This window comes from Canis lupus, chromosome 25 (assembly GCF_003254725.2).
Source record: "Canis lupus dingo isolate Sandy chromosome 25, ASM325472v2, whole genome shotgun sequence".
Classification (NCBI taxonomy): domain Eukaryota; kingdom Metazoa; phylum Chordata; class Mammalia; order Carnivora; family Canidae; genus Canis; species Canis lupus.
The window spans coordinates 45934427-45947922 of record NC_064267.1 but is presented as its reverse complement, the minus strand read 5'-3'; positions in this window follow the sequence as shown (position 1 = coordinate 45947922).

Genomic DNA, 13496 nt, shown 5'->3' with positions numbered 1-13496 from the left:
TATCAGGACAGTGTTCTTGGTTATGTCAATGTCCCTTTGCCAGAGGGATCCAGAGTGCCTCTTATTTGGCAAAGCTTTCGTGGAAGGTTGGGGAGGGAACATTTCTATAAGAACAGTTTGTGTGTGTGTGTGTGTGTGTGTGTGTGTGTGTGTGTGTGTGTGTTAGGGAAGAAGAGCTCTGGCTTAAGAAGTGGGGAAGGTGAAAACCTCAGACCTTTATTTCCGAGAGGATACTTGGTAGGGAAAATCTGTTGGAGTTGTACTGGGGTAGCTCAGTCCACTGGCAGGTTCACTGGCAGAAAAAGCCCACCAGGAGGATGTCCCGGGAGAGGAGGAAGTCTGGGATGATTGCTAGGCTGACTACCAGGGCTCTACAACGTGTGGTCTGCAGAGAATCTGCACCCGTAGTCCTCATGGCGTGGCTGGAAATGTGTGTTTGGTCTTTATCCCTGATGCCCTAGATCAGAAAATGTTGGAGGACACCGTGGGAGTCTGCACTTTTTAAGTAACTAAGCCTCTCTTATGCTTCTCAGGGCCCTAAGGTCTGCACATCTCTGGCCTGAGGATTGGCAGAGCAGAGCTTCTTTGACATGGCGTAAGGGGTGTGGTTGGGAAGCCCTGCCAGGGAGTATGAAGGGGAAGCAAGAGCCATGAACGTGGAAGATGAGCCTGGGTTACCCCAGCGGGGCTAGCTGGAGTCGGGTCAGCCCAAGTGAGCGTCCCCCAGGCGCTGCGGCACCAGTGCTCACCAGAGTCCCCTCCTGGCCTGGACAGAAGCGACAGCGCTAAAGATCTAACTGGAAGTTTTCTTTGGCCTGACAAGGGAAGTAAGACTTTTGGAACAGAATGGCATCCCCAGGATGGGGGAAATTGGGATAATTTGTGTGGGACTTGGTCTTGTGAATTCACTGGTAAAAGGCTCGATTTCTAGCTAATTAGGGGGCGTGGCGCCCTGCACCAATTTGGAAAAACCACACAACTGACGTGTCTATATCTGAAGCAGGTGAAGCAGCTCATGCCAGGCACGTGTAAATAATCTCTGTACTTGGTAGGGGTGTTCCATTGCTCGAGGATCCGCTGAGCTAGCTTCCAAGCTCCCCTCGGGTATAAACCCATCATGTGGTCAGAGGCGTCTAATTCGACTTGATCCCCAAACCTATGAAACTCAGCTCTAAATATGCTCCTTGCTCCCGGCGGTGATGTCAAGGTGCTCGGGGTGGGGTGGATTCGGTGGGAAGACTGCATAGGAAGAAGTTCTGTTTTCCTCGCCCCCCGGATAGAACAATATGGCTTCAGGCAGAGGTGGCTCTGGATCCTGGAACTGAGTAACCTTGGAACCGGGGACCTCCCACCGCTACTACCTCGATCTCTCTTTATTTTGGGTTCTGAGCTCACTGAAAGGGCAAACTGAATATAATATCCAGCTCTGCAGTATTTTTAGCCTCTCTAGGTTCAATATCCACTGCTCAATGGCTGGTAACTCCCTTTTTATCCAGCTCTTTTCTTAACTAGGAGAAAGATGATAATTAGAAGTTACGTAACTCCTTTGCAAAGTGGATTTTCACACAGGACCAGCGCATTTTCTTTTGGGGCAACTAAACTTACTGTTGGCGAGAAAACATCAGCTCTTTATGTTTCTTCATTATCAAATCTCTGAGCACCAACTACAATCTTGGGAAACGTCATGAGCTGATTTTAAACAGTGTGATAGAGGTCAGATTAAAAAAAAAAACGGAAAGCTTCTAAGAACACTGCCCAGAATACCTTTAAAAAAAAATTGACGCCTCTCTCCAGAGGTTTAATAAAAGGATGGGGATGAATCATACTTATAAGGAGGTGGAGGGTGGAATTTGGAGAGGATGGAAAAACAAGGTCACGTGTTAATTATATCAGAAGCAGGAAATTACAGAACACTAGAAATGTCTAGAAATTAGGCAGAATTAATACACAAATTTCGGCCTACTAGGCTCGGCTTGGTAATGTCTTCATTCCCTTGTCCCAAGACCCAGCTTCTCTCCAGAATGGACGGTCTTCTTTTTTTTTTTTCAGAATGGACGGTCTTCAACTGAGCTCAGGGCTCTCAAAGAGCCAAGGGAAAAAGACATTTGCCCAAACAAGTTGCTTTCAGTACGTAGCCCAGGGGGCTGCTGGCTGCCTGGTCACCAGATCACTCTCAAATTCTGACCCTGTCATAAAGAACCATTCGGGAAAAATTAAAATAGATTTTTTTATAACGATGTTTTGGTTATGTATTATCCTTGATTGTCTTGAGGGACTATCTCCAGATTATCTTAAATATAGTCAACTCGTATCACCTCCACCTGGAAATAGATGAGAGCTATTATAACCCATGAGGCATCAGCAAACGGCTAGTGGGAAGCCAGTGCTTCTCAGAATATCAGGTGGGATTTTATTCAAATGGTTCAGTGGGTCCCGAAGAGGCTTGAGATCCGCATTCCCAACAAGTTCCCAGGTGACGCTGAGGTTATGAGACAACAGAAGAGTTGGGAAGAGCCAGTTACTAGAGTTTGGTTAGCATCAGGGGCCTCTCCCTGTTGTGTGTGACAAGAACCAGGGCTCATCCGGTCTTAGGGCTTGTTTCCTCTGTGTGCATATAAGTCAGCACCTCTGGGTGCCTGCTGTAGGCTAGAGGAAGCACAACATGACTTACAATGGTTTCCAGTTGTAGTAATGAGCTATAATTTACTACCTGATGCTCACTTGTCCTTCAAAGACTGTCTCTTTCCCTCTGAAGGGGAAAAAAAAAATCTTGGGAAAGATTTTTCCCTACCATTGCAAGTTTAGGGAGGGGTCATAGTGGGGGAAATACCTTGGCCAGCAGGAGGGATGGAGGACTTGTCAAGAGAACCAGTTTGGTGTGGGAGTTGAGGATACTACCTGTGATGAAATTGTTTCAAGCTAACCCCTCAAAAATCTGTATTTTCTAACTGGTCACTTTCTGCTGGTGCCTCAATATCTAGTAGGTCTTCAGTCAGAGTGGCCAGATAGAAAAATGTGTCTTTTTTATTGGAATTTTATTGAGGTCATTGCAGATTATGCAGTTTAGAAAATAATCCAGAGAGATTCTATACAAACTTTATCTAGTCTTAAATTTCTTTTTTTCCATGTGTTCACTGTGAGTATATTGAGATGTGATTATTTTTTGTTGTTGATCTTGTATCCTGTCACCTAGCTGAACTCCATTATTAGCCCAAAGCAGGGCTCCATCTCCTGACCCTGAGATCATGATCCAAGCTGAAACCAAGAGTTGGATACTTAACTGACTGAGCCACCCAGGTGCCCCCATCTTTCTCTTTATTTTTCTGTCTTGTTAGAGGTTTTCAATTTTATTGTTTTTTTTTTATAGAACCAACTTTATTTTTTATTGATTTTCTCTATTATTTTGCTATTTTCAGTTCTTTCCATACGTCTTTATTATCTCCATTCTTCTACCTTGCTTTGGGTTTACTTTGCTTTTCTAATTTCTCAAAGTAGAGAGCTAGACTATGAATTAGAGACATTTCCTCGTTTCTAACATAAGCACTTAGTGCTATAAATCTCCCTCTCAGCACTGCTTTAGCTGCATCCCTCTAATTTTGATATGTCGTGATTTTGTTTTCATTAAAGAAGTATGTTCATTTCCAGTGGTTCTAGATCTCCCTGTTGACTCTCTACTATTGATTCCTAGTTTGAATCTACTATAATCAAAAACTACATTCTATGATTTCAATTCTTGTTAAGAATTGTTTTATGGTCTAGAATATGGTCTATCTTTTGTTCCATGGGCACTTGAATAAAAAGTGTATTTTGTACTTATTGACTTAAGTCAATTAGATTCTGTTGTTTGATAGTGGTGCTCAGATTTTCTGTATTCTTGCCAATTTTCTGCCTAGTAGTCTGTCAAGGGTTGCTGAGAGAGGGGGTTGACGTCTCCAACTATTTCTCCTTATAGCACCAATTCTTACTTTATCTATTTTTAGGTTCTGTTGTTTGGCATGCACATTGGGATCATTATGTTTTCCCAGTGGATTGATCTTTTATCATTATGTCTTCTCTCTGTGTCCCTAGTAATTTTCTGTGTTCTACTTTCTATTATATTAATATGACTACTTTCTATTGTATTACTATTTTACTTCCCATTGTATTAATATGGCTACTCTTTTCTTTTGATTAATCTTTCCACGATATATCTTTGCCACCCTTTCAGTTTCAACCTACCTAAATCATTGTTTTTGAAGTGAATTTCTTCTAGCTATAATAGAGTCATGTTTTTGTAGCCACTCTACCAATCTCTGTTCTTTGGTGTATTCATGTCATTTGCATTTAAGATAATTACTGGTATACTAGCATTTGAGTCTATTATTTTATTATTTCTTTTCTGTTTGTTTTTTCTGGTTCTCATTTTGTTTCTCTTTTCTTGTCTTTCTGTGGATCACTTTGACATATTTTAGGATTTCATCCTGACTTACTTATAGTGTCTTTGAGTGTATCTCCTTGTATAGTTTCATCTCTCATCTCTACTCTCCTCCTTGAATCAGTTCCCTATTTGCAAACTAAACACAGGCTTACATTTGAGAGAGCTGTGTGTTGTGTGTGTATGTGTGTGTGTGTATGTATAGGGGAGGCCAAGAGAGTACAAAATCAAATACTCAAAAGTATTGATGTTTAGAGATTCAAAGATTTCCAAATTTACCTTATTTGATTCTCACTTTGAGGAAGGAAAAATAGAAGTGAAGTGACTTGTCCCAAGGAATAGATGAGAGGGACCAAGTTGCTTTCTTCATAGGCTAATACATTTTCTAGGACATCTGTCTATACATGCAGCTTCCCATCGAAAATTATACAGAGAAGAAAAAAAGGGAGAAGAGGCCCCAGTGAATGACGTGTGGTTCACTAGTGGGTCATGACAAGACAGTTGCAAAACATTAGCCTGGGTTCCTGACTCACATCACATTACAGGTCATTTACAAACACTCTGAGTCGTGTTAACTTTCTGCAGAATTAGAGGTCACAAACATGGCTGCCAACCCAGAAAATTATATTGGGGTGACTTGGCATAAATTGCCGATGCGGGAAAATTCTAGGAAAGCTTAAAACATAGAAGCCTTTGAATGTCCTTTATTTGTAAGGTAAATCCTCCTCCAATATTTTGCTATGAAAACCCTAAATGGACAGTATATTTAAGAACATGTTTATGTAGTTATAGCAACAGGTTACTGAGTGCTGATGGCAATCTTTCCATCTCAAGGCTCTTAAAGATTGCATCCATCTAACATCTCCCCAGCCCAATGCTTTAATTATTACTACATCTCTGACAAGTAGCCATCTAACCTGTCCTTAAACATATTCAGTAGTGGCAAACTCACTTCTCCCCAAATATCTCACTCCTTTCCAGGTTGGCCTTTGGTTAGAAAGTGCTTCCTTCTCTAGAAGCAACTTTTGACTCCCTGTGGGTCTTAGGAACTAATTGATTATAATACTTCTAGAGACAACACACAAGTCAGATACCTTTCCACAAGGCATCCCTTCAAATAAATGTTCAAGAATATCATCCCCAAGCACTGGGTGTTATTCTATATGTTGGCGAATTGAACACCAATAAAAAATATACATTTATAATAAAATAAAATAAAATAAAATAATAAAATAAAAAAGAATATCATCCCTACTTCCTACAGTTGTTCCCTATATGGCACAAACTTGATTTCTTCACTGTCCGAATATCTCTCTTAACCCTCCTTGACATATGGAGATGTCTTACAGAGAGTGATCCCTCAGGTAGACAGGACAACAGAGAGCAGAATGTCATTGCCCTACACACTAGGCTCACCTGCTCATAGGAGTCTTCTCTGGCTTCCTAGTTTGATAAGGGTGCTCGTTGTTGGACTCCTTCCCTTCTCACACTGCCCTTATCAAGGTTCTGCACTTGTCTGGTCTTCTGTTTCCTCTATCAGGCTGTGAGCCCTTTGAGAAAAAGAACTGTATCAATCTATTCTTTCAGATTGACTTCTCTTGGTTTGGGGAGAAAATGGGGTAAAGATTTGCATTCAACAAATCAAAGTGCATGGTGGGGGTTGGCTTGGGAGAAGATTTATTTAGCCATTTGGCAGTTACCCAAGATTTTATCACTAGAAAATTACGAAATTTGCATTTGACAAATCAAAGTATATAGTGGGTGGTGGCTTAGCAGAATGTTTATTTTAACCATTTGGCAGTTACCCAAGATTTTATATCTGGGAAAGTATGAATCTCGTCATGAACTATATAGACCTTTCTCTGGGAGAATAAGATTTCCACCCAAGCAGTTATGATCAGTTCCCATTACCTTCTCCAATTTATAAGCCTGAGAATTTCTCATTAGAAGACATTGCCTGGGTTTCAATAGTATTTGGCCCACCATTAGTGCCCATGGATCTCTGTTTTGCTTGCTAAACATCCGTTTCCCTTTCCTCTGGTAAAGAAAAGCTCTTTCCTGTGGGAAATTCATTTCCTGTGGTTTGAGTGGGCTAGATATCATCCCATCCAGTCACAGAGATGGGACAAGACTCAGATCTAACCAAGCAGAGTATCCCCATTGCTCTGGTTACAGTGATTCGTTGATAAACAGGCATCTCACCCACACTTGACTAATGAGATTCTTCCTAGAGAACTTTTTGCCAGATCTAAGATATAAATCTTTTCTATTAATCAGGTGGGACCAGTAAACTGATAGGGTGTGAGTTGAGGGCTTCCAGCAGCCATTAACCCTTCCATGCGAAGATAGATGTCAGAGAGATGAAACAAGAACCAGAAATGTGATGATTTAGCTTCAGGAAATGACAGACTTTTTAATTACAAAACCAGTAAATTGTCTTTTTGTACCCAAGCTGGTTTGAGTAGTTTCTGCCCAGCATTTAAAAGATTCCTGACAAATGGAGGACCAGATAGAAGCATGGAATCACTTACATGGAGAAGTGTAATCAACACAGTTGCAACAAAGTAAGATTAATTGAAGCAAGACAGGGGGTACAGTGAAAGGATACTAGAGAGCTTACAGAATGAAGTAGGGGTCAAGTAGCCAGGTGTCCGAAGAGCAAGAGAGAAGGAAGCTCTAGAAATTCAGCAACAAAAACTCATGGACTTTCTTTCCACAAATGGGAATTTTAAGTTTTCTTGACCATGATCAACAAGAAATACATTTCCATGATGGACCCAGTAGATTAACAACATGCTTGCGAGCACTCAGTGACTGAGGTGTTGAGCTAGGTTAGAGAACATTGTCTCCTGTATTCCTCTTCTCACAGATTCACTCCTTACATTTGTGTATCAAAGTCCATAAGGAGTCCTGGACTAGGAAGTTTGTTTAAGGTAACATTTCTCAAACCTATTTGATAGCACTTAGCTCATTATCTCAAAAAGTAATTATTGATTTCTTATTATGTGCCAAACATCCAGCTTTCACAGGGGAAACAATAGAGGACAAAACAAACAAGTCCTGCCCTCCAAGAACATACAGTCCAAAAGAATAACTATGAATCATCCATAAACTATATCTTAGAAAACACTGACTTCGGTTATTCCAGCTCCCAGTTCTGCTTATAAAATCAGGACAGCTTGAGTGTCAGTCTGATCCAGAACACACTGTCTCTAGGTGTAGGCCACTGTGAATGGTTCTTCGGAGTATAGAGTAGGAGCACCACTAACATAATTGCCAACATAAATGACACCTTTAGGGTCGCACCGTGCCCAACACACATCATAGTCCTTAATGGCTGTGCTCTGAGTTGACTGCTGTGCTTGCATTAGTGTACAAGGCACAGACCCCACACATCTCACCCCACTGGCAAGGTTTCCAGTCTGAGTCACTCTTTCTTGCTCCAACTCTTCCTTTTGAAAGAGTTAAAACCTATAAGGAAGTTGAAAATATAAAACAATGAATACTATATCCTAGATTCTTCAACTGTCAATTTTTTGTCACATTTGGATTAATGTGTGTACACATATATACAAACACACAAATATATTTATTGATGAGTCATTTAAAAGCAAGTTGTAGACATCATGTCCCTCATCCTTAAATACTTCAGCCTGCATCTTTTGAGAATAAGGGCAATCTACTTGATCTAATTCAATGACCACCCCTAAGAATTCCAACAATAATTCCAGAAAAGCATCTAAGAGCCAGTCCATACTCAATTCCCCCAATGTACTTTATAACATTTTTAAAAAATTAACTGTTGTGGGGCACCTGGGTGGCTCAGTGGTTGAGCATCTGGCATCAACTCAGGTTGTGATCCTGAGGTCCTAGGATCGAATCCCCACAGGGATTCCCACAGGGAGCCTGCTTCTCCCTCTGCCTATGTCTCTGCTTCTCTCTGTGTCTCTCATGAATAAATAAATAAAATCTTTAAAAAGTCAACTGTTGCATTTGGCTGTTATTCTTGTCTATTCTTTAAATCTAGAACAGCCACCCATCTTTTGCTTTTCATACTATTGACTCATTGGAAGAGTCCAAGTCAGCCTGTGTGTGGACTACTCCACATCTGGATTTGTTTGACTGTTTTATCATGATCAGATTTGGGATACCCATTGCTGGCAATGTTCCATGGGTGATGTTGACCCCTTCCCAATGAGTCATCTAGAGGCATAGGAATCTGGTGGCCGAGTTTGATCATTTGATAAAGATGGTGTTTGTGTGGTCTTTCCCTTGTGCAGGCACATTTTCCTCTGAAATTAGTGAGTTATCTATGGGAGCGATATCATGGGATTGTAGGTGCTCTACTTCTCTTTGCTGTCAAAAGGCAGTCTCTCTTTGCCCACTTTATGGGATCATGGTGCCCCTACTCCCATACTTTTCCCCTACTATAAGGAAGGACAGAAGGGTATGGGTAAGAGCTGGGGTAGGGGAAAATAAGTCTGAATCAAATATATCTGGTTTTAGCCATGCCTGAACACCAAAACACCCAACTCATCTCAACCTTGGATATTCTGGATCTCCACATGTTCAACCAGCTGTCAAAATTATTTAGGTCACCTTTCCCCAGTATGCATTTCCCTCCAGCACTGTCATTGTTCTGTTCTCTGGTTGAGTAGATTGACCATATCCTCTGACTTCTGTGCTCACCATCTTGAGTCCTTTCACTATAGATAACAAAATTGAAATGTGAGGACAGAGAAATAGAAAGGAAAACAAAGGAAAAATAATAACTAGTCTACTGTGCTAGGTGTTCGGGAGAAAGTGAGGACATGTGTTTTGTTGTCGACAGTGTTCAGTTATTGGGCAGAGGTCCAATAAGTTAGGACAAGGAAAAATAATTTGATTCAAATAAAAATTATTTGCCAGACCTAAAGCATCAAGATAATATAGGTAGAGCTATCTGGCCAATCTATAGACAATAAAGACAGAACACTCTTATTTCTTGTTTGACTTAAAAATGGCGACTTTTAATAACACTCCTCAACCTAGGAAGCACTAGACAGGTGACCTCCTCTCTCCAGCTTCCTTTTTAAAAAATATTTTATTTATTTATTCATGAGAGACACAGAGAAAGAGGCAGAGACACAGTGAGCCAACCGGATGCCCCCTCTCCAGCCTTCTGCCTGCAGGTGTTGGAACTGGAGTGAGGAAAGTTCATTCTGCCTACTCTGGGCACTGGTTTGCACTCTCTCGTGGAGGAAAGTCCACCATCCTTCACTATAAATATGGGGCAGATGTCTGCAGACCCCAAGTGCTCCACAATCAGCTGAGTAGGAAAGTTCCATCTGGGGCACAGGGATAAAATACCATCGCCACACATTGAATCCAAATTGCACTCTCCAGCCCAGCTTCCAGATCATAAATAGGATGTTGTATTGAATCCTTATCTTTCTGGTGTTTATTTTTCTGAAGCTTCAGAACTCAAGATAGGTGAGGCTGTGCTTGATCAGCCTCTTGTAATTCAATTGCAGTTTTTGTTACTAATAGCCTTGTTAGCAGAAGTGGGGAAGCAGGAAAGGGAGAGAGAAAAAGAAATGAAAGGCACTTGACCAATTATCTTCCCAGGTGTCATTTCTTCAGTTATCGGACTGTTTAAGGAAAAGCAGGACTAGACAATGAAATATTCAGAAAACCAGGTTGTTGGTCCTGATCTTTGTATTGAAATTATTATTGAAATTATTCCAATTGCTTTCAGACTACTGGTTTATTGAAAAACACTTGTTCTTTGATACCAACGTGTCTTTCATGGGATAGTTATAAATGTGTGTGGCATTGGATTTGTATCCTATAAGGTACCCTCTGAATCTTATAATTGATGGAAATGGGGCTTATAAGTGATGGAAATGTTGTTTAAATTGTCAAGGTTCAGTCCGTTTTTCCTCAAATTATTTCCGCATATTTTTAGCCAAGCTTCTCTTTTTTTGTGTGTTTGGAACATCAGGAGAGCCCTCCTGTGGATAATTTAACAACTGTAATCTGCCGGTCTTCTAAACCAGCGTTCAGGGTTGGCAATTATGTCAGCTTTGTGAGTTAGCTAGTAGATTCTGATCTTGGGAGCCGGGGTCTTTAATTGAATGTTTATTGCCATATGCAAAATGAAAGTGATTATAGGGTAGATCTTGGCACGGCTGAAAGGAAAAAGAAAAAAGCCACATCCATGCAAAGCATTTCCAGGAGGAGACAACACAGAGAAAAGGCAGTTTGGATTTGCCATTGAGAGGTTCGTGTCATTAGAAGAATCACATTGGGGAAAAAAATGCCCCAGTGCCATTATTTCCCTAAATTCAAAGGCTAAATAGAGTCAAACTTTCCCAAACAGGGCAAGGGACTGTGACGTACTGTTGAATTCAACGCCACCATAAATATCAAGAACAATAACTTTTTAACTTCCTTTCAAATTCTGCTCTCATGTATCACGTGACTGTCACTTGCTATCTGCTTGCTCATGGTGCCATCTTGACCAGATAACGTGCTTGTCCAGGAATATTTATCTATAATCATAACTCTTAAAAGGTGCTTCAGTTGGGCATGGAAGCCTAGGTTGCTAATGATTTTCCCTCAACACTCAGCTCCCTTGTCTTCTGGGAGTTATCTTCGAGTCTCTCTGACGGCCATTCCTTAGTATACAACATCTTTCCTTGGGGTGCCTGGCTGGCTCAGTCAGTGGAGCATGCAACTCTTGGTCTCGGGGCCCTGAGTTCAAGCGCTACGTTGGGCATGGAGCCTACTCAAACTAAAATTTAAAAAATAAAATAAAATAACATGTCTCTTCTCTGTAGTGCTTTGGAAAAATGTGTCATCTCTGATCTATAGTTTTGCTGTGATGCACCTAAAACATGGACTTTTGTTCGTATCTTTATCTCACTTGGTCCTCAGTGTGTTGTTCTTTGGGTCTGGGGAGCTCATAATTTCCTTCTGGTCTGGAAATAACTAGCCATGGTCCGATTCGACTTTGCCTCTTCCCCCTTCTGTATGATACATAAGGAACTTCTCAATAGCTTCTTTGTGTCTCTCATGTCTCTATCTCCTCTCTCTGGGCTACTTTCCACTGGTTCCACTGATTTTCTAAATTCTATCTTACAGATCTCTAATTCATTCACCAAGTTTTTTTTTTTTTTTCCTCCTAGCTTTCTGTTTATCTCATTTAATTGGCCTTAATCTGGCTGGCCTACGGGAGTGCTGGAGACTGCTATCCGGGTGCAGTAAGGCTCCGGACAAAATCCCTAGTGGCACTGCAGTCCTTCTAGAAATCTGTGGCCCAGCAGCACAGTCTTCTGGGTGCACCCATAGTGCACCTGATTAATGCATCCAGAGAAGGGTGTTTGAGGGCTAAGCAGCCAGGAGATTGGGTCGGGTGCTCACATCAAGGTCTCTCGGCAACTTAGACTGGGTATCAGGAGGGAGGAGGGTTAGAATGCAAGTCCATCCAATTCTAGGTGATGCCTTACACACTCTATAATGGAGCCTGTGCACCCTGGGGCTGGGAGAAATGGGAGGAGCTTCCGGGGTTCAGGTTACAGGTAGCACTTGTGGCCAAAGCACCTGCCAATTCTGCTTGATGCCAGAGCGTGGATTAACTGTGACATGTGGGAAGGATGGGGATTTACTGAGTCCCAAGATGAGGTGACTGCCCATGTGACCATGGCCCCTGAAGGCTCCAGTCCAGCCTGGGGGGCCATTCCCTGAAGCACAGCTTAGAACATGAAGGAAATGTCTGGCCTCCACTGTGAGTCAGATCAGAGCACACAGCCACTATTTGACACCGATGCACATGAGGAGTGTTACACAAAGTGGGCTGTGAATGTCCCGGGTAAAACACACGTGGGGCCTTCACCAGGTGCCAGGTACTGTCCTACCCATTGATTGCCACTCCCTGTGGAGCTTTAAACCAACTGTAGGAGGTAGGAACTCTCATTCTAATCTTAAAGGGGGGAAATCTTTAAACTTTCATCATGCTGGTGACTGGACCAGGGTGGTGCAGGTGGGTGAATTCTGGGTTCAGCCAGAGACTCCCTGATGCGTCTGGAAATCAGAACTCTGGGGCTGGGGACACTGTATGCTCTAACTAATGCCTGAGGGCTCTGGGGCTGCCCAAATATTAAGACAGTTTTTTTTTTTTTAAGACTTATTTATCTATTCATGAGAGACACAGAGCGAGAGGCAGAGACATAAGCAGAGGAAGGGAGATGCAGGCTCCTCGCAGGGAGCCCTATGTGGGACTTGATCCCAGATCCCGAGATCATACCCTGAGTGGAAAACAGGCGCTCAACCACTGAGCCACCCAGGCATCCAATTAGCATACTTTTCTTTGAAAAGAGAGGTTTGAACATTCTGGGTAGTCCGAAGAATAGAATTCATTCCAGTAAAAGGATTTTCCTCGGCGTGGGGAAGAACTGCTCCACTCACAGGCGTCAGCAGAATATTCCGCCTGGCTCAGAGGCCTCCAGAAGCCTTCCTACCAGGGCTGGCCATGCTCCAGGTTGGGGGCACTGCAGAGAGAAGTCCCCTCTGCTTCTGAAAGTTCTGTTGAGAGATGTGTGTTCAGATGGAGAGTCTTAGCAAAGGGAGGTGGGGTCTAGAGACCCCCAGAAAGCTCACTGAGGTTGTTGGTAGGAATTCACTTTCTGTCCCAACCTCCAGGCATCCTGCAGGCCGAACTCCCCAAGGACTCATCCCTCCATGTGTTGGTGTCGGGCGCCCTCACTGCAGTCGGAGCTGGGGTTCCACTCTCGGTGGCCTCTAGGCCTACCCACCATGGTGGGCGAGTGTATACATTTTCACTGGGGCCCGTGATCAATCTGAGACATTTCCAGTGACATCCGTTGCTGACCGAGGCCAACTCCTCACCAGCTGATGCAAGAATTTTGCAACTGAGTCACTTTGTTGTTCCTTTTTCAGTGCAGTTTCACATCAACTCTATTAATATACGTGACAGTGCGCACACGCCCACAGCAGCTCTGCGTCCTCCCCAGGCCCCCTTCTCGTTCGTGTGAACTCAGGGTGGGGCCCGGGTGAAGGCCGCCTGCCCCCCGTGTCTGGC